The following is a 24,890-nucleotide window of genomic DNA, read 5'->3' on the forward strand; positions in this document are numbered from 1 at the left end:
TGCATGACCTTTGATGTCTGTGGCTAGTCATGTATGGTGCATAGAGGCCAGTGATGGCAGTGCATTGTTAGAGGTGGGTGATTTTTTTTACCACTGGTATGCTGGAAATCATGTTGGAGATCCACTAGGGCACTAATTATGAGATGGCTGGAGAGGTATCCTGGATTGAAGGGCATATGGCTTGAGGAAACTACAAGTTTTCATGTGTCTCAGGGCTTTGAATTGTTGGGTCCTCAAACTTGGAACCCAAGAATTCCAGGACCAGGGACTCCAGACCCAGAGGCCGCTGAGGAACCGTGAGGGCTGTGGACAGCTGCTGTGCCTGCCCACTGCTCATCCTTATATGTCAGTATCGAGGAGCAGAAAAAGTGCCCCCTGCCTGAAGTTAAGAATTTGTGCCCTGCATCCACCTGTGACCCCCTCCAAACCCCCTCTCCGGGATAAGGAAAAGAGATGCTGTATTATTTACCACCTTTTCCAAGCAGGTGGTATATGTTTGCCACTTTGGGCTTGTTAGATTCCCCAGGAAGTGAAAAAACATAGAATTGGACACTGTGTTCTTGGGTCCTCATGCTTCTTTTTTTGCTGGAACAAAAACTTGTAATCCTCATTATCTCTAAGGATGCATTGGCCAGTATTGTAAAATCCAGCAGAAGTATTTCTCTGAATAGATAGTGGAGACATTATACCCCATGAGAGCTCAGTGGATGCATAATTACTGGAATACAAATACATACTGGATGTTCAGGAACAAGGTATTTAAGAGGAGCTCTTTAGGTGGCACAATACTTGGGGAAGTATGCCCCTTGAATATCGAATCAACAACATCGATGAGATACAATATTAAAAATAAAATAGCAGCAGGCAAGTAAGTCTAGATTGTTTTATACCTAAATCCACATATACGTATGCCTGCGGTACATATATCTTCAAGATACATAGTTGTGCAGTTAGAAATAACACATCTATACTTCCCTATATGTACTTACCTTATGATATTGTGTCCCTTGATATTCTGCCCCTGATATTAATATCCCAGGGTATTGTTGGTGTTGATATTAGGTTGTAAAAACATTGGAGACCAGTATGTGATACATCAGTGAAGAAGTTCATTGAAAAAGGAATGCACATTCGCAATACTGGTATAATAGTGCATGGAGCAGAATGCAAAAGAGGTATATTATGAGAAATTTTGGGATGTTCAAGTGATATATATCAGCCAACTGAGCAACCCATACCAGATGGATTTACTGATGATCTTGAGAGCACAGTGCTTTGTGAGAGCTCTGTGGATGGATGCATTGCATGAAAGCTCTCAATTTCTCCGCACTGATATCATATTAAATGGTGCACCTCAGAATAGATTGCAGTATGAGAGCTCTGTGTTTTACTGCTGGGAGGCAGAGTGCGGCATCCCAGGACTGAATATAATTCTTAGAGCTATTAAGGTGTATCTGTCCTGAAACAGCTTTGCATTCTGCAGACCATTGTGGGAATTCTACTAGGAGATACATTAATATAATAACATACTTTATGGAGGCAATCTGGATACAGGAAAATGCATTGCTCATATTTCCATCATTCATAACGTCTATGGACCAGGAGTACTACTATAGATTGTAAACCTCACAGTATTTTGTTGCACTGCAAATCTCAAAGGCTATTGGTTCAAAAGTGCGAGCATTCCCTGTTGTAGTGCAATGCATTTTTTGAAACCACATGAATTTTATGGAAAATTATGTGGCATTACTAATAATTACGTGAAATGCAAATCTATCATTTAGCGCTATATTGTAGCATGGAATACTTCCTTGCATAAGTATTTGACGTGAGGATATATTTCATCCCAAAAAGCACTGCGAAAATCACTATTCCTGCAAAGAATAGCCAGTAGCATTCTGCATGTTTGTGTTGCTCCTATGCTCCAGCTAATATTTTGCCACAAATAGTGGCTGAAGTTTGTGAAATGGCAACAATGTGAGAATTTGGCATAGCAAGAATAATGCGAAATTCCCTAAATTAGACAAATTATGCCAGCATAATTTAAATTTCACCAGGACCTACTTCTTAATCAGAAAAAGCTGTTGCTACATGCTACACAACAAATTAACTCTGTGACTAAGTAACAGTGACACATTTATAGACTCCTGTCGTTCAGTTGACTTTATTTATGATCCACCATATGCTGGCCATTTTACTAGTGGTTGATCTCCTCCTCTGCCTGACTCTCCCACAGAGTGTGAGCCCAGTGAATTAGCAATCATAGAGAACTCCTGTTCCTCCAATTGGCTGTACATTTGCTTCTACCTCTTTGTACCATCATTTAGGTCTGGCTTGATGGTGCAGCTAACAGCTCATCTATTGTTATCAATTCTTTAACATGTGTATGCGTGTGTGTATTTATCTATATAATATTTCTATTCTACAAAGCTAGCCAAAACGCTGCAAAGTGCTTTACATAGTTATAGGATACACTACATAGGAGGGTCAGCCACTTCATCCCACCGGAGTATCACCCGTCACGACATCCAGTTAGACTTTCAGTGTATCATTCCACCACTTTTGAAGTGTTCACATTGCAATACATGAGGGACTATTTTACATATCTACATGAATCATCACACATTACATTCTTTAGCTTTTAAAAAGCATTTTTTTTTTACCTTGACTACAGCAGGCTTATTTAAAATATTTTAGTCAGGACTCATAATGCAAGCCATGTGTTGGGAAATGGGTTATTGGTAAGTGCAGGTAGGTACCTACACTTAGCAATAGGCCAATAACCTCCACTTAGGTCCAGTTAGGTCTCAGTAAATTAAACCCAACGCAACCCTTGGTAGTTTGGCAACAAGTGTCAAGGCTTAACTTAGGAGACAGAGTGTAAAGCATTAAAATATCACAAAACAGTAATGGAATAAAATCCAAAACCAATTTATAAAAATAGATTATATTTTTATCTTTAAAATGACACAACAACTAATAAAATCGGATAAGGGGAACCGGAGATATGGATTTTTAAATAATTATTGTTTTTTAGCACCTAGAAACAAAAAGCGCCACTCGAGTCATCTGGTTGCACCTCAACCGGGGCAAAGTCAAAGTTTAAGGCCGACCGCGATGGAGCCCGGCTCGGCTACAGGCCGCGGGAGGCCCGGTCAAAAGTTTACCTTCGCGCTTAGTCGTTTTTGTGAAGATTTTCTTCAGCGGGACGAACCTGCCAGTCCAATCCAACCTCCTGGAACCCTTCTCCAAATACGCATCACGGGAATCCTCGGTGGAGATTTTTACCTTCGGACTTAGTTGTCTTTTCGAGGTGAAAATCCTTCGACCGGGGTAAACCTGGATCTTGATCCGATGTCCTTGGAGCCCTCCTCGGATACGCTGGCTGGGAGGTCCCGGTCAACTTTGTACATTCGGACTTAGGTGGTCATTCTGACCTCGGCGGTAAAAGGCGCCTACCGCCTGTCAGAAATCCTCCATAATCCCGCCGCGGTCGCGGAAACCCGCCACGGTCATTCTGACCCGCAGAAGGCAAACCTCCGAAAATCCGACAGCCACAACAGACCGCCAGACCAGCGGTCGGCGGAAAAGTGGAGGTGACAAAACCTCCACCGTCACGCCAACAGAAATACGCCCATGCCATTACGACCCACGAATCCACGCGGCGGTCTTTCAAACGCGGTATTCCATTGGCGGGACACACCGCCGCGGTCAGAATACACACAAACGAACAAAACTCAGCCACATTGGCCGATTTGAATACCACACACCTGATACACATACACACACCACTCCCACACACACAATACAATATAAAACACACACCCACATCACCCACAAACCCCTACGACCGAAAATTCTGAAAGAAGGCCAGAGCGAGACACCACCATCCACAAACTAGCAGCCACAGCCACTCAACACCATCACCCACACACTATCCACACACAAAACAACACACACCACCACACTCAACACACTTAACTACACATACTCCACCCCACACATCATACACACCACCCCATGGCACCCCAAAGACAGCCCCGCTTCTCAGACGAAGAACTCAGGGTCATGGTGGAGGAAATCGTTCGGGTAGAGCCCCAGCTGTTCGGCACACAGGTCCAATACACCAGCATTGCCCGGAGGACGGAGCTATGGCAGAGGATTGTCGACAGGGTCAACGCTGTGGGACAGCACCCCAGAAATCGGGAAGACATCAGGAAGCGATGGAACGGGGGAAGGTGCGTTCCATGGTATCCAGGCACAACATCGCCGTGCAGAAGACTGGCGGAGGACCCCCACCTCAACCCCCACAATTTACAACATGGGAGGAGGAAGTCTTGAACATCCTGCATCCTGACGGCCTCGCAGGAGTCGGCGGAGGAATGGATACTGGTAAGTTGAAGCTTCACTACTGCTTCCCCCCCACCTGCATGCCAAATCATACCCCAACCCTCACCCCCATCCTCGAACCCCACCCTCACCCCCACCCCCATCCTCACCCCCACCACCATCCTCACCCCCACCCCCAGCACACCTATTCCCTGCCAATGTCTCACCATCACAACCCACACATCCAAAAACCTAGGCCTGCATGCGTCCACTAAGCATGGACACCCATCACCAAAGCATGCCCAATGCATATACACATCCCCCCCACAAGCCACCCTCACCAAAGCCCCCACACACGAATGCCAGCACTTGGGGACACGGGAACCCACAGATACACCCATATGCCACACATTGAAACTATAACCATACCTCTATACCCCTGCAGGACCCGACCGTCAACACACCGCCGCGGAGGGCCCAGAATTCTCCACACCCCCCACCCAAGAGGCCGTCAGCGATGACAGCAGCTCTGTCGACCTGGACACCGATGACCAGCCCGGACCATCGGGGACCTCTGGACAGTCGGTTCCCCTCACACAGGCCCAGGCCACTACAGACCCAAACCCCTCTGGGAACACCAGCACAGCTCCCACCCAGCGGGCCCATGCCTCTGTCTCCAGGGCGCGTCAATCTGCGGTGTGTCTACCACTACAGGGCACCCAGGATAACCCACCACCCCAACAACAACAGGGACCTGGGGGCAGTGGTAGTGGGCACACCGGCCAGGGGGCAGAGGCCCAGGGAAACAGGGCAACTCGGAGGGCAGCTGTGCGACAGGGGGGGGACGGGCCCAGGGAACCCACTCTCCACGAGGCCCTCACCACCATCATGGGAGCATACAACCGCTCCCAGGAGACGATGGCGACGGTACTGGCCCGGTTCCAGGAGATCCAGGTACTGCAGGAGGAACACTATCGGGGGTACAGGGAGGACATCAGAGCCCTCACCTCCACCCTGGTTACCATGGTAGGGCTGCTGCAGGACCTCATCAACACCAGGACGGACACTCAACAACACCCAAGGGCCCCTGCCACTAGCCTGGACCAAGAACAGCCAACCACCTCCGCCGGCGCTAGTGGACAGGAGGCCCCCGCACAGCAGCAGCCCACCAGACCCCCACCTCCTGCAGGAGAAGAACCACCCCGCAAGAGGGCCCTGAGATCTCGCAAGAAGACAGAGTAGGATGTCAAGACCCCCGCCAGCAAAGGATACCACCTGATGTCATCCCACTGTCCCACATTGTCACCCTGTCCATCCTTGAACTGCCCATGCTCCATCTCTCCACAGGCCTCTGGACAATGCACCTGTGTGACTGTTACTCTGGACTCTGCCATGGACATTCCTTCACCATAGCCCCCACCCACTTGAAACCACCCATCCCATTTTGAGCACTTAAATAAACACCTATTTTGCACAAAACTATCTGGAGTCTGGCTGTGATTTCAAAATATTGTAATTGACATGACAGTGCAAATATGTCCTTGTACATAGTGAAGTCAACAAACAGCTGCCACAAAGCTGTAGTCCATGGGGAAACGAAGCACAGGACTCGTAGTGGGGACCCCAGATCTGAAATAGGGAGGGAAAAGCCACAACTCAGTCATCATACACTGGGGCAAATAGACAGGCAGCAGAGATGCAGGAGAGTAGTTCACATTTACTAAATTATCTTTGAATTGTTACCTGTGTCCTATTGGAAGTACTGTTCAATGATTCTGTCCCTGTTGTCTGTTTCAGCCCCGTCGTCTTCCTCCTCGTCACTCTCCTCAGGTTCCACCGCTGCCACAACACCACCGTCTCGACCATCCTCCTGCAGGAAAGGCACCTGGCGGCGCAAAGCCAGGTTGTGAAGCATGCAGCAGGCCACGATGATGTGACACACCTTCTTAGGTGAGTACATTAGGGATCCACCTGTCATATGCAGGCACCGAAACCTGGCCTTTAGGAGGCCAAAGGTGCGTTCGATCACCCTCCTAGTACGCCCATGGGCCTCATTGTACCGTTCCTCTGCCCTGGTCCGGGGATTCCTTACTGGGGTCAGTAGCCACGACAGGTTGGGGTACCCAGAGTCCCCCAATAGCCATACACGGTGTCTCTCTAGCTGTTCCATCACGTAAGGGATGCTGCTATTCCTCAGGATGTAGGCGTCATGCACTGACCCTGGGAATTTGGCATTTACATGCGAGATGTACTGGTCAGCCAAACACACCACCTGGATGTTCATTGAATGGTAACTTTTTCTGTTCCTGTACACCTGCTCCCTGTCTCTTGAGGGAACCATAGCCACATGGGTCCCATCAATGGCACCAATGACGTTGGGAATATGTCCAAGGGTGTAGAAATCACCCTTCACTGCAGCCAATTCGCCCACCTCAGGGAAAATGATGTAGCTCCTCACGTATTTCATCAGGGCAGACAACACTCTGGATAACACCTTCGAAAACATGGGCTGAGACATCCCAGAAGCAATTCCCACTGTTGTCTGAAATGACCCACTTGCCAAGAAATGGAGTACTGACAGGACCTGCACCAGAGGGGGAATCCCTGTGGGTTGGCGGATGGGGGACATCAGGTCGGGCTCCAGCTGGGCACACAGTTCATGTATAGTGGCACGGTTAAGACGGTAGGTCAGGATAATGTGGCGTTCTTCCATTGTCGACAGGTCCACCAGCGGTCGGTACACGGGAGGATTCATCCGTCTCCTCGCCAAACCCAGCGGACGGTTCCTAGGAAGGACAACATGGAGCACACAGTCAAGCAACCCACAGGTACGTACTCACAGCTAGCACAGTAAACGATTCTCTATGCAGTGAATGGCGTGTCTGAGTGGCTATGCAAGGCCTAGGCCTGTGTGACGCAGTTGAAATTGAGCCATGTGGACCCTCGAAATGGCGGCTGCCTGACCTGTGAAGTGTGACAATGGGATGTGAGGTCAATGCGCTGGCGTGGCACACCGCGGCGGGCGGCGGGCGAAGACCGCGGCACGAAGCCGCATTGGTTAACATTGAAGCCTATGGGTTTCAGGAGCCAATGGCGGACTTGAACTTTCACAGGAGAGGACTTATACTGCAAGTGTTGCTGTGACCTCGGTCTGGAAGGGACAATGGCTGCTGCGCCTGGGGAAAGGGCCCCTGCCTTCACTGGAGAGGAGTTGGAGAAACTTGTGGATGGGGTCCTCCCCCAGTATGCGCTACTCTACGGTCCTCCAGACCAACAAGTGAGTTTAATTCAATCTGGATTTGGGGCCACTGGCTGGCTTGGGGGCCTGGCGGGGGGCCTGGCGGGGATGGGGGGGCATGTTGGGGCTGGCGGGGGGCCTGGCGGGGATGGGGGGCATGTTGGGCCTGGTGGGGGGCATGGCGGGGGCCTGGCGGGGATGGGGGGGCATGTTGGGGCTGGCGGGGGGCCTGGCGGGGATGGGGGGGCATGTTGGGGCTGGCGGGGGGCCTGGTGGGGATGGGGGGGCATGTTGGGCCTGGTGGGGGGCATGGCGGGGGGCCTGGCGGGGATGGGGGGCGTTGGGCCTGGCTTGGGGGCCTGGCGGGGGGCCTGGCGGGGATGGGGGGGCATGTTGGGGCATGGCGGGGGGCCTGGCGGGGATGGGGGGCGTTGGGCCACTGGCAACGAAAATGCAGACAAACTTGAACGTGGTATTTCTCCCTCCCTGTACGTGTCACATAGGTCCGCGCCCATGAGAAGATCGGGATTTGGCGTGCCATCGCCAAGGAAGTCCGGACCCTGGGGGTCCACCATCGACGGGGCACCCACTGCCGCAAGAGGTGGGAGGACATCCGCCGCGGGACCAAGAAGACCGCCGAGTCTCTGCTGGGGATGGCCTCCCAACGTAGGCGGGGTGCCTGCCGTCAACTGACCCCCCTGATGTTCCGGATCCTGGCGGTGGCCTACCCTGATTTGGATGGGCGTGTGAGGGCAGCACAGCAGACACAAGGGGGTGAGTACAAGCATTATCTACTCTGTTGTCGCGCAGTGGAGGTGTCTGGGTGGGGGAGGAGGGCTGTGGGTCCCCCTAGGCCAGGGCGATATCTGTAGGCTGGGCACCCCCGTAAGCCCCTGTGTCCCCAGCCACCACCCTTAGTAGTTTGTCAGTACAGCCATCCCTGGGCCGTGTCATCCATGGGTGCAGTTGTCAACTCTAGGCGTGTAGGGCATGTTCCATGGAATGCGTAGCGGACCCCAAGTGCGCAACTTAGTGCAGGGGGCATCTGTGTCTGTCATGTCCGCTAACTGTACCGGAGATCCATGTACTCAATATCCCTTTATTTCTCTCTCCCCCCCCGTTTTGTTTGTCTTTCTGTGCTTGTGTGCATCAGCATCATCAGGCGGAGGAGAAGTGGCATCGGGGCAGGAGGGAGCTGCATCTCACATGGCCCAGGAGGGCCATGCCACAGAGTCAGACTGGACCAGTGAGACGGAGGGCGAGGGGAGCTCCACAACGGGGACGACTGGACCCTGCAGCGACACGGACACGTCCTCAGAAGGGAGCTCCCTTGCGGGGGTGGCACCATCCGTGCCCCCCGCCATTACAGGTACAGCCGCCACCCAGCGCACCATCTCCGCCCTCCCAGCAGCCCCTCAGCGTTCGCCCCGTGCCCGCTCTGCCAGGAAGCCGGGCATCTCCTTCGCCCCAGGCACCTCAGGCCCTGCCCCTGTTACCCCCGCTGCCCTCAGTGAGGAGGTCATTGACTTCCTCCGAACGCTCATTGTTGGGCAGACTACCCTTTTGAATGCCATCCAGGGGGTGGAGAGGGAGGTTCATCGCAGCAATGCGTACCTGGAGGCCATTCATTCGGGTCAGGCTGCCCATCAGCGATCGTTCCAGGCTCTGGCCTCAGCACTGACGGCAGCCATTGTCCCTGTCTCCTGCCTCCCTCTACTAACTCCCTCCTCCCAGTCTCCTGTTCCTCTGCCTGTCCCACCCACACCATCAGACCAGCCTGCACACACCTCAACACCCAAGAGAAGCTCATCCAAACATAAGCACCACAGATCACGCAGACATTCACACACGCAACATTCCGATGCAGACATGCCAACAGTCACTACCACCTCTGTGACCCCCACCTCCTCGTCTCCCTCCTCCCTCCCTGTGACGTCTACACTCACACCTCCATTCACCTCACCATCAGCCAGTGTTTCCATCACCAGCACACCCTCCACTCCAGTCCGCACACGTGCAGTCACCACCCCCACTGCCATTTACACGTCCCCTGTGTCCTCTCCCACTGTGTCTGTCACCCCCTCTTCCACACCACACAAACGCAGCCACCCACCCACCCAACAGCCATCCACCTCACGACAGCCTATCCCTCCTGCACCTGCACCCAAAGACAGCAAACGTGACTCACCTACAACCACATCCTCTCCCTCCACTCCCATTCCCACTGTACCTACCACTCTCCATTGTCCCAAGAAACTCTTCCTCGCCACTGCTAACTTCTTTCCTGACCCTGAGCCCCCCCCTCCTTCTCGTCGGGGTAAGAAGAGCACCTCAGCCACCACCAGCCTGCAGCCCCCTTGACAAGGGTGCAGGGGTATTGGAGCCCACCAGCCCGCATGTCTGGATCTTCGCCCAGCAGCAAGGGGACAGCCAGCCCACCCCCTGGGAAGAGGAGCAGAAGGCAGAAGGGGCGCCGCAGGAGCCCGGCTTCTACATCCCCCCCGGACACCACCCAGAGACAGTCACCAGCCACAGCTCCAAAGGGAGGAAAGGGCCACAGACTCCCGACTAAGGAGGGCAAGGGCAGCAAGTCGGAGAGGTCAGGCTGCAGGCCTGCTGCCCAGGAGGAGCCCACCACCCCCATAGCCGCTGCCCAGGGAGGACCCAGCCCAGCTGGCCAGGAGGGCCCCACCACCCACAGCCCAGGTGGGCATTGAAGGAGCACCATCCCCGCTGCCCAGGAGGGCACCACCAGGCAATGAGCAGTTGGCCATAGACCGGCCGCCGTCTCAAGCCCCGCTGAACTGGGCCCCGCCGTCTCAAGCACCGCTGAACTGGGCCCCGCCGTCTCAAGCACCGCTGAACTGGGCCCCGCCGTCTCAAGCACCGCTGAACTGGGCCCCGCCGTCTCAAGCACCGCTGAACTGGGCCCCGCCGTCTCAAGAACCGCTGAACTGGGCCCCGCCGTCTCAAGCACCGCTCCGCTGGGCCCCGCCGTCTCAAGCACCGCTGAACTGGGCCCCGCCGTCTCAAGAACCGCTGAACTGGGCCCCGCCGTCTCAAGCACCGCTGAACTGGGCCCCGCCGTCTCAAGAACCGCTGAACTGGGCCCCGCCGTCTCAAGCACCGCTCCGCTGGGCCCCGCCGTCTCAAGCACCGCTGAACTGGGCCCCGCCGTCTCAAGCACCGCTCCGCTGGGCCCCGCCGTCTCAAGCACCGCTGAACTGGGCCCCGCCGTCTCAAGAACCGCTGAACTGGGCCCCGCCGTCTCAAGCACCGCTCCGCTGGGCCCCGCCGTCTCAAGCACCGCTGAACTGGGCCCCGCCGTCTCCAGCACCGCTCCGCTGGGCCCCGCCGTCTCAAGCACCGCTGAACTGGGCCCCGCCGTCTCAAGCACTGCTGAACTGGGCCCCGCCGTCTCCAGCACCGCTCCGCTGGGCCCCGCCGTCTCAAGCACCGCTGAACTGGGCCCCGCCGTCTCAAGAACCGCTGAACTGGGCCCCGCCGTCTCAAGCACCGCTCCGCTGGGCCCCGCCGTCTCAAGCACCGCTGAACTGGGCCCTTCAAGGCAAGACCCGCTGAACTGGGCCCTTCAAGGCAAGAAGCGCTGAACTGGGCCCTTCAAGGCAAGAAGCGCTGAACTGGGCCCTTCCAGGCAAGAACCGCTGGCCCTTTGGCAGACGTGGCAGGGCAGGATCTGTCTCGGGCAGGGCTGCAGGATGTCCTCTGGCCAACATGCCTCCTCCAGTGGCAGTGGGGTCTGTTATGGACTGTTTGGACTGTGGCTTTGCTCTCCCCAGGATGGCCCAGTGGGCAGGCCACCCACTGTATGGACTGTATGGACTGTGGCTTTGCACTCCCCAGGATGGCCCAGTGGGCAGGCCACCCACTGTATGGACTGTATGGACTGTGGCTTTGCACTCCCCAGGATGGCCCAGTGGGCAGGCCACCCACTGTATGGACTGTATGGACTGTGGCTTTGCACTCCCCAGGATGGCCCAGTGGGCAGGCCACCCACTGTATGGACTGTATGGACTGTGGCTTTGCACTCCCCAGGATGGCCCAGTGGGCAGGCCACCCACTGTATGGACTGTATGGACTGTGGCTTTGCACTCCCCAGGATGGGCCAGTGGTCATGGAGTCCCCTCGTGGATCTGGCGTCGTGTACTCAAGTGGCTGAGGTGCCCCCCCTTCCCTTCCCCCTGAGGTGCCTGTCCTATTTTCTTTCTGATGCCCCTGCAGTGTTCTCTCCGTGGAGTTCTTGTCGTGGGACTGGGCCTTGCCCCTTTGCACAGGACCCCTGTGGTCCACGGACAGTGGTTGGACTACATTTAGTAGCTGTATATATTTTGTACATAGTTTATTTATTTATTGGGATTAATGGTGTCCATATTTCAATATATCTGCCCGTTTATGATCTCTTCTTTTGGTCTTTGCATTATTTCGGAGGGGGGGGTTTGTGGGTTGTGACAGTGATCTGTGGGAATGCATTGATGTGTGTGTTGTAGTGGGTATGGGTGGGTGGGTGTGTGCCGGTAATCTTTTCCCTCCCCTGTGTCATAGGTGCAGTACTCACCGATGTCTTCCGCGCCGCCGGGCGTGCTCCTGGTACAGGAGCAGGTATAGGAGTGCGGGGATGACCTGCAACTCGGGTTCCATACTGCCGGAATCTCGCGTGGAGTGCGTAGAGGTGAGCGTTTTCCCGTTCGTAGTCTGTTTCCGCCGTGTTTTTATCGGCGGTGCTCCCGCCCCGGAAAAGGTGGCGGATTGGTGGGTCGTGATAGGGTGGGCGGTACATTGTCTGCCGCCTGGCTGTTGGCGGGGACCGCCGCGCTGTTTGTTTGTGCCGCCGTGGTGGTCGGAGTGTTAATGCGGCGGGCTGTGTTGGCGGTTCCCGCCAGGGTCAGAATTGCATATTTTGGACCGCCGGCCTGTTGGCGGCTTGGCCGCCGCATTATCACCGAACGCCAGGGTCAGAATGAGGGCCTTAGTCTCTTTTTTGGAGATTTTCTTCATTGGGACGAACCTGCAAATCAGGCCGGCTCGCGGTTGAGGCAAGCTGGCTAGAGTTGCCGCAGCGGGTCGGTCCCTCTATGGAGCTTTTTTTTTAAAGTGCTCCAAACTTCTGGGTCTCTCCCAGATGCTCTTTTAAGGTTCTTTTGGGGTCCACAGTTCACCCCAAGGGTCCAAAAGCTCTGAGATGATCCTTGGGGATGTGGACTACAACTCCCAGAATGCACCTGGCGCAAACTCCTTTTTGGCCACTGGGCAGTGGTCAGCTGATTGATGTCTTCAGGAGTTGGTGCAGGGGACTCTGGTTAGCAATTTTTCACCAGCAGCAAACAGGGAGTCCCTCCTTGAAGCAGTTGAAGCCAGGCAAAGTCCTTCTTGTGGTGAAGCCCAAGTGTGCAGCTGGTGCAGTCTTTCGGAGTGCAGGTTCCAGGTGCAGGCCAGGGGTCCAGCAGGGCAGTCCTTCTTCTCCTTAGGTTCTTCCTTGTTGGAATCTGATGGGGACCTGAGGTGTGGGTGCAGGTCTGCCAGTTTTTCCTTGCTCCTGGGTGAAAAACAGGGTGGTCCTGATTCTCCAATCAGGTGCAGGGTCCTTCCCCCTGTGATGACCACTTCCTGGGAAGTGTGGCAAAAATAAATCCCAGGAGGCAACATTCTTCAAAAATCCATCATGGCTGAAAATGCTTTTTGGACGTTACATCTGGCTGAGCCCACCCGCTGGTGTGGCTAAAAATCATAAACACACCCCCCTCCTGCCCTCTCCTAATCTAATCAAGGGGGCACCTAGTTGTCTGGGGTTGCAGGATGTGGGGGTGTTGCTGGGTTGCTCCAAATGTCCTTCTCTGCCTTTGAAGACCAGTCTGGCAGGCTTCCCCCATCCTGCCTCACCATCTACTGAGGAGAGATTCCCTCCCACAGGCACATCTCTTTGTGTGAAGCCAGGCCACTTCACACCTCATCAATTCAGCCTGGCCAGACTGCCAGAGGCTGGCCAATCAGAGCACAGTAGCAAAAACAATGCAGGGCTAAAATTGGCAACTTTTCAGGTAAAGTTTAAAACTCTTTGTCTGAACCAGTTATATTAAATCCAACAACTGGAAGTTGTAGGATTTATTATAACAATTAATTTGATACCAAACTCTTGTATCTGTCACTTAAGGGGACTTTTAAAATTAAAATAAAGCCTCCAAATTCTAGCCTATGAAGGACATTCACTACAATGAGGGATAAACGAATTTGGCTGTTTTTACCTCACCATGGCTTATAAAACTATTTTAATAAGGTCCCTGCTTATCGTTACATGGCACCCAGCCCTAGGGGTACATAGGGCACACCTTAGGGGTGACTTATATGTAAAAATAAGGTAGTTTAATACTTTGGAACTACTTTTAATTGCAAAGCCGAATTTGCATATAACTTTAATTTAAAAGCAGCCAGCAAGGCAGGCCTGCCTTTAAAATGACACTGTGTGCACTACCTATGCTGTGGTCCCTAAGCCTACATGCCCTACCATATACTAGGGACTTATAGGTAGGTTGACTTAGCCAATTATAATTAGCCTAATTTGTATATTGATTTTACACAGAGCACAGGCCCTGGGACTGGTTAGCAGTACCCAGGGCACCATCAGAGTCAGGAAAACATCAGCCAAAAGTGGAAAATGGGGGCAGCAAGTTAGGGGGCCTCTGCAATCAGCCCTGTTTTCTCACACCATGCATTTTGGTATTGTCAATGCTTCATTTGTCCTGGGGACTTTGTTTGTATCTATGTGACCATGTGGGTGTTAAGTGAAATGATTAACCGTTTTCTCCCATGATCTGGGGTTAGACGATACAGTAGATACAGGGAGAGAAAGAGGATGATTGGATAGACCAGAGTGTAGAGCACAGAGAAAGGCTTGCTAGGCAATGCGGAGACAATCAGTGGACTGAATAAGAAGACAGGGAGGAAGGTGAGCTAGACAGAGGAAGGTTGACAAATACAATGAGAGAAAAAGTGCAGTTCATTGGAAAATATAAAGATAGGGAGAAAGAGATAAAGAGACACAAAAGGTAGTTTGAGGGAAGAATTTGACAGAGTGTATGCACATCACAGTGAGATAAGGAGAAGAACAAGGGGGAAGGGAAAAACAGAAACAAATGGAGATAATTGGGGAAACAGAGAAAGAATGATATAAAGAAAGGGTGAATGTAGAGAGGGAAAGAAGGAGGAAGAGTTTGGGGGCATAGCCCTATATTATTTGAAAACGACAGAGGCCATTCATTTCCTTTCATTGTTTGCAACAATTGGCACCTTCCCCCTGAAGAAGAGGAAGTGTACCTTTCCTGCTGGAAATGTAAAACGTTTCCCATTGCTGTGGAACTGAAATGGAGGATCAATTGTGGTTCTCCTACATCTACAGTACAACTAGGGCTCCCGGTTTTATGATATTTAGTTGTTTTACATTTCCGTCTGTATTTATCCGTATTTATGTTTTGCTCATTTTATCTATATTTATCCTTATTTACTTTGTGCTTAGTGTAAAAAATATAAGTGCAGTGAGTGTATTTCCACATTTATTTAATTGACTAACATTTATTTTTGTGTGAATGTTTAATTGGTTTTAGCCAGTTGCAATATAATATAGTCTTTGAAAACATTTGCATTGTACAACAGCTTAAACCACTGCACTGCTGCAGTTATTTTGGCGTCATTAAGAAAACGTTTTAGATTTTTAAACTCTCTGCCTGTCAATCTGCACAGCTATTGGCTTAGCACTCGTAATTGGCAGTAGTAAGATTCTTTCAAAATAAAGCCTATTTTCCGTATGTATCCATTTTTAAAACTGAATGCAGACCGGGAAATAGCTGGTTTTCTGTTTGTATTGATCTGTACAAATCAGTAAAAACGGAAAACCGGGAGCATTAAGTATAACATATCAATACTTGCCTTGCTGCCCTCTATACTTCCATTATTTTAGGGGACTGCGTATCAAGTGTGTTATCTGAATTACCCCATGCTACACAAATTGCCTAGTCTTTGAGCATGACTCAGCCCTTTATCTACATCCAGGAGCCACTTAACCACTCTTAAACCTCTGGAACACGACAGTTCTCAGTACAACACTCCAGTCAATCCTCTTTATTTCCCAAGAGCTTTAAGAACTCCTGAAGGGCTTTTCACCAGAATAGCAAGGGTTTAATATTGACCTGTTAAAGTTTTGCCAACATATTACCAAGAATAATACCATGAATGATAGCACAAATAGAGAAGTATAGATTTGCTATTCTAAACGTATCACGTATGTGCTGTGACGATTTCAATACCTTCAAGGTACAAACATGTGAAGTTGAGAATAGCATATCTTTATTTCCCTCTATGTACATATCTTCACTATTTAATGATAGGCAATATTTTTGCAGGTCTCTATTTTTGTCCCCAATATACTAGCATACAATCGTGCCCTGTGACATCTTTGTCTTTACCACCACTGCAAGCTTAGTTGTTCTCAGAAACTCCAACCTTATGCACTCTCCAGCTGCCTTCCACCAGCTCATCCACAGGTAAGATGCCAACATGAAGGTCTGGGCCAAATTCAGTCATGGCAAAAATATCCGAATCAGCCCCTCCCTGCAGAAGGCAATGACTAAAATGGGGAGATAGGGACATTGTTGGTTTATGACAGCCCAACATCCGACAGCCCACCATCATAATGCCAGTGTGAAAGAATGGCCAGTTCAGCCCAACCAATCTGTTATTCAGGAGCCAATTACAACATACATACTGCAAAACATCTGGAGTCTACCTGTAGTGTGCAGAGCGCGCACAACCTGCTATCTACAGCATCTTTTCATCTAACACCAACTGCTGGCATAAGATTATGTGGCACCGTGAGCCCAAACCAATAGCAGAATCTGCAGCACATGAATGCGAAAAACATAACATCATAGCATAATGCATATAAAGAGGGGGGGGGGGGGTAATGCCATTTGGAATAAGCTTACAGAGGAACCTACACCTTCCCATTACAGCATTCTTTCATAGTACTACTTGGTACCTTAATCACAAGTGCCAAGAAATAAATGGGTAAAGCTTTAGCAACACTTGCAAACCGACAGATAAATTGGAGACTACGCCTAGAGATTATTCAGATGGTAGTTAGTGCAATAGAAACCTTATAAGGTAACAAGAAACGAACCTATGAAACGATGTTACATCACAAAATATAATGAACATAAGGCAACATACCATCATTTAAATCAAAATAATATGAAATTAAATGTACCACAAAATAACGGATTTTAAGCAAATTAACCTAAAATTCCATTGCAAAACTTCCAATGAGGTACCACTCCGACGTTTGCTCTTTTTAAGAGGTAGCAATTTCTTCAGATCGTTTCCCATTATACGTGCAGTGGCGTAACAATAAGACCCGCAGACCCCGTGGTGCGGGGTTAGGGGGACTCTTGGGGGCCCCTCCGGCACTGTGCACGGGCAGCGGGCCCCTAGTTCAGAGCTCCTTAGTGGATCAGGGGCGTGGCGGGGGCTGGGGAGGCTTGCCCTCCATGTATTTTGGAAGAGGGGGTGTGGGTGTCTCAAGATTAATTACACCACGGTATGCATGTACTGTACCCTTATCTCGAAAATGTATACATTTCCGTTAAAACAAAACCTCCCGTGCGAAAGTAGGACAACACTTTATGACACACACTCTCACCCCCACCGTAAAAAAATGAACGGAAAAACTGTCGTGTGATAACTTTTTGAATCATGTACATTTAACAACAGCTTTGTTCTCTTACCTTAGAAGTATGGTGTGTTTTGCAAGGTGTCCGCGCCTGTCTGTTCCTACACACGCACTCCAGCCAATGACCAGTTACTGGCAGCTTTCTTCACAGCTGCAAAGGAGGGAGAGTTCCCCTAGGGGAGAGCGCGGTACGTGCCTGATGTCTCAGAAAAGTGAGAAAGGCAGACATTCAGGATCCTGAAGTGCCTCACTGCAGGACACGCCCAGCCCGAGAAGCTGCACTTGATAGGTTGCTCATCAAAGCGTACTCGAGGGGTGAGACGTAGGGTAGCAGCATGAAGAGCTGGCCCAAAGCAGAGCCAAATGCCAGTTTTGTTACGTTTGTGGTGTCTAACGTTAGTTTACACAGGGATTACTTCTTGACAAGGAAAGAAAACAGGGGAACGTAAAGAGACACTGTCAACAATACCATTACAAGTATTATATTAACTATTTAATATCATAGTCATAGGCAAACTAACAATATTAAATAATATCTGTAACCCATTAATCTTAGTATTATTATTATTATTATTGTTCTTATTAATAACATTGTTGCATCCCCAGCCCAGGAACAAACACCGAGAGACAGGCTGGTTGGAACGGGGTGATTCTTTATTCTTGTGTTGTTTGGATCAGCATAGAGGTGAGGGAGACCCCAACCGCTTGTCCTGTCCCCTTGGCTTCGTGTGCATGTCTGTGCATGTTCGTGTGTTTCTATTCTTCCTGCTCCAACACCATTGACTTGAAGCAGTGTCCAGTGTCAGGTGTGTGCAGGGTCGTAGTGCCCTGCCATATTCCGTCACTGCAACATCTCACCCCCACCCGTGTCGAAAAGAAAAATGGAACAGATGGAAGAGACAGAAAAGAGTGAAAAAGATAGATAGATAAATAGATAGATAGATAGATAGACAGACAGACAGATAGATAGATAGATAGATGAAAGGAAAAAAAACCAATAGACCAGTAGCTTTCCAATAGATAGTTGTGATCTGTCACATTCTAATTCTTCAATCAGCCGTTTGGGCTTCCTGATCACTCGCAATGGGCGTAAGTTCTCTTGTGTTGGGTGCCTGTTAGAAATGGGGTTTCTACTTGGCAGAGGTATTCACCCTTGTCCAAATAGACCCCACAATCCCAGTCAGGGTAAGTCACACACAATCCAAATTATCCTCTGCCCACCCTCTGGTAGCTTGGCACTGAGCAGTCAGGCTTAACTTAGAAGGCAATGTGTGAAGTATTTGTGCCATATATCATACAGTAACACAGTGAAAAGACCACAAAATTACACCACACAGGTTTAGAAAAATATAAGCTATCTATCTGGTTAAATTAAGGTAAAAACAATAAAGATTCAATAATCACAAGTTGAAATATCACTTATGCAAGTTTAAAAAGTCTTAAATCTTAGAAATCATCAGTTGTCGCTTGGGTTCACAAAGTATCTGGTTTGCGTCAACAATTACATGCACAGAGACTGCAGAGGAGGAGATGCGTGGAAAAATAGGGTGTGCATCAACATTCACGATGCGGCACGGATGATGCGTCATTTCTTTCCACGCTGCAAGGGATTTTGTGTTGATTTACACCTCACTGTGATGCGGGTTTCTCTTTGACACCCAGAGACAATGTGTGGAAATCTTGGGCATGCAGGACGAAGTCACAGGCATTGCGTCGATCCGGTACGTCTGTGCATTGAATTTATTGTCGCAGAGCAGGCGCCCGGGATGTCGGGCTGCATCGTTCCGGTTCGGCTGCGCAGCAATTTTCTGATCGCAGGGCAGGCTGTGTGTTGTTTCCATCAGGCTGTGCGGTGATGTTCGGTGCACAAGGAGATCCTTGAAGAGGTGAAGTCTTTTTGGCCCTGAGACTTCAGAAAACAGGAGGCCAGCTCAATCCAAGCCCTTGGAGAGCACTTCCTAGAAAAGTCAGAGGGCAGCTGGGCAGAAGGGCAGCGGGGCAGCAGCGGGGCAGCAGCGAGGCAGCAGCGGGGCAGCAGCAGGGCAGAAGTCCTTCACAGCAAAGCAGTCCAGATGAGTCCTTTGGGCAGCCAGGAAGTTCCTCTTGACAGGTTGTAGGTTCAGGTCCAGAAGTGTCTGATTTGGTGGGGTCAGGGACCCAGTTTACATACCCAAAAATGCTGTTTAAGTGGGGGGGACTTCACAGAGTGGTTTTGTATTGCACAAGGTCCCCTTTCAGTATAGTTCTGTCTGCCAGGGTCCCATTAGGGGATTTGGCAGTCCATTGTGTGAGGGCAGACCACTAGCCTTTGAAATGTAAGTGTCAGGCCCTCCACCCTCCCTGCCCAGGAAGACCCATTCAGTATACAGATGGGTGCAGTTGTGACTGAGTATCCTGTGTTTGTGGTTTTAAGTGAAGAGAAATGCTCACTATCTAAAAGTGGCTTTTCTAAAATAGTTATATACAACCCAACTTCCCCAATAAGCAGAATTTTCTATTACCATTCAGGCCATTCTAAATATGACCTGGTTACCCCTTTCTGATCAGAATCTACCACTCAAACAATATATGAAGGTAGCCCTAATGCTAGCCCGTGAAAGGAGCAGACCTCACAGTAGTGGAAAACGGATTCAGGAGTTTTCCCCAACCAGGGCATATAAAACACACCAATATATGTCCTGTCTTTTGCCTACATAGCACCCTGCCCTATGGGTTACCTAGTGCCTACCTTAGGGATGACATATGTAGAAAAAGGGGAGTTTAGGATTTCGCAAGTAGTTTTAAATGCCAAGTCGAAGTGGCAGTGAAACTGCACACACAGGTCTTGCAAGAGCATGCCTGAGACATGGTTAAGAGGCTACTTATGTGGGTGGCACAACTAGTGCTGCAGCCCACTAGTAGCATTCAATTCATAGGTCCTGGCACATGAAGCACACTTTACTAGGGACTTACAAGTAAATTAAGTATGCCAATTAGGTACGAACCAATGTTACTATGTTTTTAGGAAGAGAGCACATGCACTATAGCACTAGTTAGCCATGGTAAAGTGTCCAGAGTCCTAAAGCTAGCAAAAATGAGGTCAGAAAAAGAAGAGGAGGAAGTCAAAAGGTTTGGGGTGACCCTGCAAAAAGGCCGTTTCCAACGTCACTGGCTGCATTGCCTAGCGTCTGCTTCCTCATCATGAGACAGTCCTTCATCGATAGCAGGAACCAGCACTTCTGCCTCTTGGGTGGCATGACCGCCTTCTACTTCATCATCTTCTGCCATGAGGAATTCCTTAAATTAGAGCTGCTTCTGGTAATAGAATAGGGTCCAGCCGCTGCTGTGATCATTGTCATTTTCACAGCTGTTATCAATAGGAGCTGGCTGTAGAAGGGACTGTACGACTTTCGCGATTGATGCTGGTGCATGAGGACTAGGTCCCAGGGTTTGATCATCAAGGTGTTTGCGTGCTGCTGTGTGTCAGCCTGCCATTTCTTCTTCTGTTTTGCCTCATTGACAGGCATGGCTTTGGTGCTGTGTTCTGGCGAAGTCTTGTCCTCCAGCTGAGGCAAATGGGTTCTGCTTTTTCTACCCAGCTCCAGTTCTGACGAGCATCACCCTGTTGAGCTGTGTGGGGTCTTGTGGTAGTCCTGGAGCATTTGGCATAGAGCTTGGCTGACTGAAATTTGCATTAGCCTGGCTCTTTAGACTGTCTTCTTTATCTTTGCCATGAAATACTCCGCCATGCCATCAGCTTGCTTGCATAATGGCATATTCTTTCCATTATATTTTGCAAAGTAAGCAATGAATCTCCAGAATTATTCTCCTGAGAAAGGGGGTCCATTGTCAGTTTTGAGCATCAAGAGAGCACCCCAAGCTGCAAATATTTAATCCAGAACGGCAGGGTTGCTGCAGCTGAGGTGGACGACACTTGGTGCACTAGAGGTAAACAAGAGTATTAATCGATGAGAACCAGTAAGTGTCCTCCAGCATCCATCGGCCCATAGAAGTCCACGGCCCTTGTCGACCTCACAGCATCGGGGAAATAAGACATATAATTGCTCCAGCTTTGATGGCCTCCCTGTGATCATGTCTTCCACCAGACACCCAGGAACCATACCATTTCCCTCAAATTTTTTTTGTCACCACCACTCCCCTGTGACTTTCATGGGCGAGGCTGACTGTCCATCTGCGAAGAGTCTGCGGAATTACTATTCTGGGACCTCGAAGAAGTAACCCTCACTCTGTTTCAGGCAGTTCTTCGTGTACTTGTTTGACCAGAGTGTACAGCACAAAGAAAGGCTTTGTTAGGCTTTTTAGGCAATGCGGAGACAATTAGTGGACAGAAGTAGAAGAGATGGAGGAAAGTGAGCTAGACAGAGGAAGGTTGACAAAGACAATGAGAGAAAGAGTGCAGTTCATTGGAAAATATAAAGATGGGGAGAAAGAGATAAAAAGACACACAATGATAGATTGGGGAAGAATTTGACAGTGTGTGTACATCACAGTGAAATAAGGAGAAGAACAAGGGGGGAATGTAAAAACAGAAAAAAATGGAAATAATTGGGGGAACAGAGATTATGATATAAAGAGAGGGGGGAATGTAGAGAGGGAAAGAAGGAGGAAGAGTTTGGGGGCATAGCCCTCTATTATTTGAAAACGACAGAGGCCATTAATTTTCTTTCATTGTTTGCAACATTGGCACCTTCCCCCTGAAGAAGAGGAAGTGTACCTTTCCTGCTGGAAATGCAAAACGTTTCCCATTGTTGTGGATCTGAAATGGAGGATTACTTTTGGTTCTCCTACAGCTACAGTACAATTAGGGCTCCCGGTTTTATGATATATATATATTTTTTTACATTTCCGTTTGTATTTATCCATATTTATGTTTTGCTCATTTTATCTATATCTATCCTTATTTATTTTGTGCTAAGTGTAAAAAATGGAACTGCAGTGAGTGTACTTCTAGACTTATTTAATCGACTAACATTTACTTTTGTCTGAATTTTAATTGGTTTTAGCCATTTGCAGTATAATACAATCTTTTAGAACATTTGCATTGTACAACAGCTTAAATTTCTGCACTGCTGCAGTTATTTTGGCGTCATTAAGAAAACGTGTTAGATTTTTAAACTCCCTGCCTGTCAGTCTCCACAGCTATTGGCTTAGCACTCGTGATTGGCAGTAGTAAGAATAGTCCAAAATAAAGCCTATTTTCGGTATGTATCCATTTTTAAAACTAAATACCGACCGGAAATAGCAGGTTTTCCGTTTGTATTGATCTGTACAAATCAGTAAAAACGGAAAAACGGGAACATTAAGTATAACATATCAATACTTGCCTTGCTGCCCTCTATACCTCCATTATTTTAGGGGACTGCGTATCAAGTGTGTTATCTGAATTACCTCATGCTGTACAAATTGCCTAGTCTTTGAGCATGACTCAGCCCTTTATCTAAATCCAGGAGCCACTTACCCACTCCTAAACCTCTGGAACACGACAGTTCTCAGTACAACACTCCAGTCTATCCTTTCTATTTCCCAAGAGCTTTAAGAACTCCTGAAGGGCTTTTCGCCAGAATATCAATGGTTTGATATTGACCTGTCAAAAGTATTGCCAACATATTACCTAGTATAATATCACGAATGAGAGCACAAATAGAGAAGTATAGATTTACTGTTCTAAACTCATCACGTATGTGCTGTGCCTATTTCAATACCTTCAAGGTACAAACATGTGAAGTTAAAAATAGCATATCTTTATTTCCCTCTTTGTACATATCTTCACTATTTAATGATAGTCAATATTTTTGCAGGTCTCTATTTTTGTCCCCAATATACTAGCATACAATCGTGCCATGTGACATCTTTGTCTTTACCACCACTGCAAGCTTAGTTGTTCTTCTCTGAAAATCCAACCTTATGCACTCTCCAGCTGCCTTCCACCAGCTCATCCACAGGTAAGCTGCCAACATGAAGGTCTGGGCCAAATTCAGTCATGGCAAAAATATTCAAAACAGCCCCTCCCTGCAGAAGGCAATGACTAAAATGGGGACATAGGGACATTGTTGGTTTATGACAGCCCAACATCCGACAACCCACCATCATAATGCCAGTTTGAAAGAATGGCCAGTTCAGCCCAACCAACCTGTCATTCAGGAGCCAATTACAACATACATACTGCAAAGCATCTGGAGTCTACCTGTAGTGTGCAGAGCGCGCACAACCTGCTATCTACAGCATCTTTTCATCTAACACCAACTGCTGGTATAAGATTATGTGGCACCGTGAGCCCAAACCAATAGCAGAATCTGCAGCACATGAATGCGAAAAACATATCATCGTAGCATAATGAATATAAAGGGGGAGTGGGGGGTAATGCCATTTGGAATAAGCTTACAGAGGAACCTACACCTTCCCATTACAGCATTCTGTCATACTACTACTTGGTACCTTAATCACAAGTGCCAAGAAATACATGGGTAAAGCTTTAGCAACACTTGCAAACCGACAGATAGGTTAGAGACTACGCCTAGAGATTATTCAACTGGCAGTGCAATAGAAACCTTATAAGGTAACAAGAAACGAACATATGAAACGATGTTACATCACAAATATAATGAACATAAGGCAACATACCATCATTTAAATCAAAATAATCTGAAATTAAATGTACCACAAAATAACAGAATTTAAACAAATTAACATAAAATTCCATTGCAAAACTTCCAATGCGGTACCACTCCGAAGTTTGCTCTTATCAAGAGGCAGTAATTTCTACAGATCGTTTCCTATTATACGTGCAGTGGCGTAACAATAAGATCCGCAGACCCCGTGGTTTGGGGGACCCTCCGGCACTGTGCACGGGCAGCGGACCCTAGTTCAGAGCTCCCCAGTGAGTCAGGAGCGTGGCAAGGGAGTGGGGGTAGGTTGCCCTCCACGTATTTTGGGAAGTGGGGTGTGGGGGTTTCAAGTTTAATTGCACCACTGTATGCATGTACTGTACCCTTATCTCAAAAATGTATACATTTCCGTTAAAACAAAACATCCCGTGCGAATGGAGGACAGCAGTTAATTACACACACTCTCACCCCCATCGTAAAAAAAAATGAACTGAAAAACTGTCGTGTGATAACTTTTTGAATCATGTACATTTACCAACAGCTTAGTTCTCTTACTTCAGAAATATGATGTGCTTTGCAAGCTGTCCGCGCCTTTCTGTTCCTACTCATGTGCTTTGCAAGCTACCCGCGCCTGTCTGTTCCTACTCACGCACTCCAGCCAATGACCAGTTACTGGCAGCTTTCTTCACAGCTGCAAAGGAGGGAGAGTTCCCCTAGGGGGGAGCGCGGTACGTGCCTGATGTCTGAGAAAAGTGAGGAATGCAGACATTCAGGATTCTGAAGTGCCTCCCTGCAGGACACGCCCAGCCCGAGAAGCTGCACTTGATAGGTTGCTCATCAAAGCGTACTCGAGGGGTGAGACCGTAGGGTAGCAGCATGAAGAGCTGGCCCAATGCAGAGCCAAACGCCAGTTTTATTATGTTTGTGATGTCTAACATTAGTTTACACTGGGATTATTTCTTGACAAGGAAAGAAAACAAGG

General features: G+C 49.2%; 1 protein-coding gene across 3 annotated transcripts in view; it reads right to left on the minus strand.

Moving 5' to 3' along the window:
* CYSLTR1 (cysteinyl leukotriene receptor 1) overlaps positions 1–24,598 on the minus strand; it is a 455,894-nt gene extending 431,296 nt beyond the window's left edge. For 2 of the 3 annotated variants that reach the window (XR_011199295.1, XM_069212564.1), the window contains exon 1: positions 17,359–17,531. The gene's annotated coding sequence lies outside the window, so the exon portion shown is untranslated. Of the gene's footprint in view, positions 1–17,358; positions 17,532–24,463 lie in introns of those variants that run through there. The other variant, XM_069212565.1, reaches the window with a different exon arrangement.
* Between the last annotated feature and the right edge of the window lie 292 nt (positions 24,599–24,890).

This window comes from Pleurodeles waltl, chromosome 2_1 (assembly GCF_031143425.1).
Source record: "Pleurodeles waltl isolate 20211129_DDA chromosome 2_1, aPleWal1.hap1.20221129, whole genome shotgun sequence".
In the NCBI taxonomy this organism is placed as follows: Eukaryota; Metazoa; Chordata; class Amphibia; order Caudata; family Salamandridae; genus Pleurodeles; species Pleurodeles waltl.